The sequence below is a fragment of the Triticum dicoccoides genome, chromosome 5B (assembly GCF_002162155.2).
Source record: "Triticum dicoccoides isolate Atlit2015 ecotype Zavitan chromosome 5B, WEW_v2.0, whole genome shotgun sequence".
NCBI lineage: Eukaryota > Viridiplantae > Streptophyta > Magnoliopsida > Poales > Poaceae > Triticum > Triticum dicoccoides.
The window spans coordinates 722,395,335-722,399,665 of NC_041389.1; the positions used below are offsets into that span (position 1 = coordinate 722,395,335).

General features: G+C 40.2%; 1 long non-coding RNA gene across 1 annotated transcript; it reads right to left on the minus strand.

Moving 5' to 3' along the window:
- Nucleotides 1–426: 426 nt before the first annotated feature.
- Nucleotides 427–2,528, minus strand: LOC119306864. Its single transcript, XR_005149062.1, has 3 exons — nucleotides 2,353–2,528; nucleotides 1,534–1,596; nucleotides 427–619 (listed from the first exon to the last, which is right to left on the minus strand). It is a non-coding gene; the product is annotated as an uncharacterized LOC119306864 (long non-coding RNA).
- Nucleotides 2,529–4,331: the final 1,803 nt, after the last annotated feature.

Below are 4,331 nucleotides of genomic sequence, written 5' to 3' on the forward strand. Positions count from 1 at the left end.
GTTCACGCAATTGGACTAGGCAGCGAACGCCGCAATGTTGTCCGGTGAGTAAATTTAGCTTGGCTTGCCTATAGACTTATTTTGATCAATAAGGCTTTGTTCGGTTCCACTAGAACCAAACCTCTAGGGGATTAGACCCACACAGGGATTTGGTGATCCCCACCTCGTCACCCAATCCCCTAACCAACAAACCCTGCTAATCCCTGTACAACAATACGTGTTCGGTTAGTCCCCGGCAACCTCCCATCAATGGCCTTTGTACACTTCAGCACCAAATCAACTAAACCTCCTATCGTTGTTCTTTGCACCAAATCAAAAGAACATCACACACACAACAAACTTGCTATAAATTTCATACATCCAAGCACCAAATCCGCATAACAGTATTTTTGTTGCATCAGAACAAAACATTATATGAGAAGCTTGCTGCAAGTTGATATTTTAGAAGAAAAAATATCAAACTATAACATGAATTCTGAATATTTAGAAGTCAAAAAACGACCCTAATCAACAATCACCGATGTACAATATTATTATATTTCCGACCATGATCAAATTATTGCTGTATAGAACAGACGACTCTAATCTCGCCGATGTCGCTTCCGTAGTGATTGATGCACTGCATTGGCAAAAAAGGGCGGTCAGTCCACATCAAAGGACTGATATCAAAGCATTGATGACCAGCTAGCAAAGAAAGATCATAAAATAATCAAGCATTGATTTCAAAATTTCACGGATCAAATGTGCAGCAACATCGCATCCATATCCACTAAACAAATGATCTTCCAATGGAAAGCTGCAAATAGCAGCACAGAATAATAATATTAGAAATGAACAACCAGGCATATATATCAATGATACAGCGTTATACATCGTGTAAGAATACACTAAATTCGTATGACCACAAAAAACTATGGTCTACTTTCAGAGAACAGTACCAAAATCACAAGTTTATGAACAAAGATTTCTTTCTTTCTTTCCCCGCAAAAAAAAAAGATTTCTTTCTTTGGTACAAAATAATACTTGCAAAAGGAGGGCAAAGCAAAATTAAATGAAATGCGGAGATAGATCAATTCAGTTCCAATATGCACTGTATAAATAAGAGCTTCCATTACAGTCATAATCAGGGGAAAACAGGACAAAGAAAGGACAAGATAAGTACATAAAAAAGGACAAGATAAGATGATGTACATGAATGGATTCTCATCTCATAAGCATTTATCATGGTGCATTCTAGGGAAATCAAATTTCAGATAAAAAGTTATGAAATCTGGCGGATACCAATGGATGCACACACTACACATATTCTGGGTGTTCAAGACCAGTATGCATGAAAATAGCTACAAGGGGGATTCTTGCATATTCTAGATGATCTTGCAAGGAAATAAGAGAACAAGGGAGGTTCATGTGGGCTACTTGAGCCATCAGCTTCAGGTTACTAGATGAACAAGGGAGGTTCATGTGAGCTAGATGAAGATGCGAGTCCCAGTAGGGTACAAAGAAAACCAAGTATGTACATCAAGATTAATATACCTTAGTCTTCACGATGCTGCCCCAAGCGGGGTCTTGCTGCGGCTGTGAGGCGGTGAAGCTGGCCTACAGAAAATGGAGGCAAAATGCAGATTTAGACATCGAAAGTAGTATGAAACAGTTATCGTTCTAATGTAGCACATACAAGTCAGGTCAAGCAACATAAAGTGGTATGAAACAGTTATCGTTCTAATGGAGGCAATATATTTTTTTCTCTTATTACAAAAACATTTTATGTCTACACATCTCAATATATTCTATATGTTCTGACAAGTAAAACTTTCTGCATCTAAATTAGTAAAATGCACTGTCATAGTTGCATGGCTTCAAGATGCCTTGATCTCAGAGCATTTTACCTAAATTTCTCTTCACCCCCACTATCAGAAAAAATTCATGTAGTTGATGTTCACCTCAGTTACATAAAACTCAACTTTTCTCACCTCCCAAGGATATCATTGACAAAACTATATAGCTACAATTGCATCTTGTTGATTCTCTACAGGTAGCTGCAAATATAGTACTGAATCTCAGGGACAAATAAATACTAGATTACTAGTAGCATATATGTGCACTGCTAATGACATTGACAAAAAGATTCGACTATGTAGCAGATTTGGTTAGATTCAACTAGGTACACCATTTGCACCAAATCACAGGTAGAGCAAGTACAGAGGAGGGTACTGGGAAGCTGTAGTAAGCAGAGAGGAGAGGTGGAGCCTCGCCGGCAAGACGGCCCTTGTCACCGGTGGAAAAGGGGACGGAAAACCCTAGAAATCAAAAGGGGGGAGAGGAAGGAAACAAGGGTGGGGGAGAAGATCTTACCGGCATAGAAATGTTGGGGAGGGCCACCGGAGTAGGTTGGTGCGGCCGCCGAGCTCGCGCCGGGGATGGAAGAAGAGGGTCGCAGATCGGCTGCTGACTTGGGGAGAGTGGGGCGAGGTAGAAGGATGGCGCAGCAGCCGGTCTTCAGTGGAGGAGAGAGATCGCCCGCTCCGGCCCCTCGCCGTCGGCGCCGCCGCCGCTCTCGCCCGCTCCTCCTTTTTCTTTCGAGCCGAGAAGACTGAGACGACTGGTTTTGTTCCACGGGTGGGGAGACGTGGGTGAAAACCCAGTGAAATCCCTGTGGTTTGGGGTGGATTTGAATGGGATATCAACCCGGCCGGGTTTAACCGAAGACGCATATAAGGTAGGTCGGGATCCTACCCCGACCGGGGTCAAAAGTACGTGGATTAGGCCAAAACCCCGCCGATCCCGGCGGGGGCGGGGATTAAACGAACAAAGCCTAAGGGAGTAGCCATGCATGATCATCAGAATGTGTTGTTGTGATGGTGGAATCCAAAATGATGTGCACTCGGATTTAAAGAGGGAGCACATTTGTTCTCACACGGCTGGACTCTCATCAGTCGTGCGTCCATCCATCCATGCGAGTCTAGCTAGCTAGCAGTGTACGTTACGTGACCTATGTCACATACGTAGGTGATAGGTCACTCACGTCACTCATACACTGTTCCCCTGTATCCATCCTTCGGGGTACATGGTTTTTGTCTGTCATCTGGATCACCCGCACAACCAAAAAGAGAACACCATGATCGATGTGCATGTGTGATCGATATGTACCACACATGCCTCCTGTCCTGTATCTCAAATAAACACCATTGTTTCAAATACGAAAACATGTCGAAATATTTTAGTTCCAGTTTCAAATTTGTATGCTGTGTTATTCAGGAGAGACGGAAAATAGAAGTTCCTATGAAGCAAATCGCGCATCTTGATGCAATGATGAACGATCTGGACAGAAGGTGTACGGTGTACGCGTACCTGCAGGGCCACGGAAAATCCACCATCACGCGAATATTATGAAAATCATCACCCTAGCCAATAGTTTGCACAAGACAAGTTGTATGCACACAAACGAGATATGCACACATATTAAGTAAAAGTCAGACTCTAACTCAAATGCAAGTACTTACTAATGGAGTATATTTAGAGTAATAAAGAAGTATAACATATGCATATGTGGCATATGAGGAATTGGAATAAATATATATACTCGAAGGAGTAGAGAACAAATTTGCTCTATTTCACTGTGTATTGGGGACTGACCCACCGACTTACTAATTACTTGAATAATGCATAAGTGGATCTCAAATGATAAAATAATAATCTCTTGACCATCTATCTATACCACTATATAGTATGTGAATAACCTTGAATAGTGGTTGTTGGATAAAGCCAGAGTTGGCAAATCCGAGCATTGTTGGCCACTGGATATCCTATACACTACACAAGTTTTTGCCATGTGTACTATCTAGAGGATTCCATTATTATTAAACTTCAGCACAATGTTTCTCCTCACTAGTCTAGGCAGACAGCCCAGACAATTGTCTAACAGAAAAATATTCTACAACCAGACTCCTCACTCGCTGCCCAAATAATTTATTCAGATTACATTTATTACCAGAAAAAACACAATTTATTTAGATGACATTTTATTAGATATAGAATTTTAATAAAATAAGAACTTCTGCGCATAGAGTCAAAACATGATATAAAAAAAGTAGAAAAATCTTTTGCTTGAACAAAAAACATAGGGAAAAACATATTTCCCTTCTATTGAAAATATAAACATTTTACTTAAATCCATCATGTATTAAAAATGTTTAACATGTTTGATGATTTATTACTAATGTGCATCGTGTAAAATATTCATCGTATAATAATTTCTTAAAAAGTTTATTAAAAATATTCATCATGTATTAAAAATGTTCTTCATGAATTAACAATGGTTGCCATATATTAAA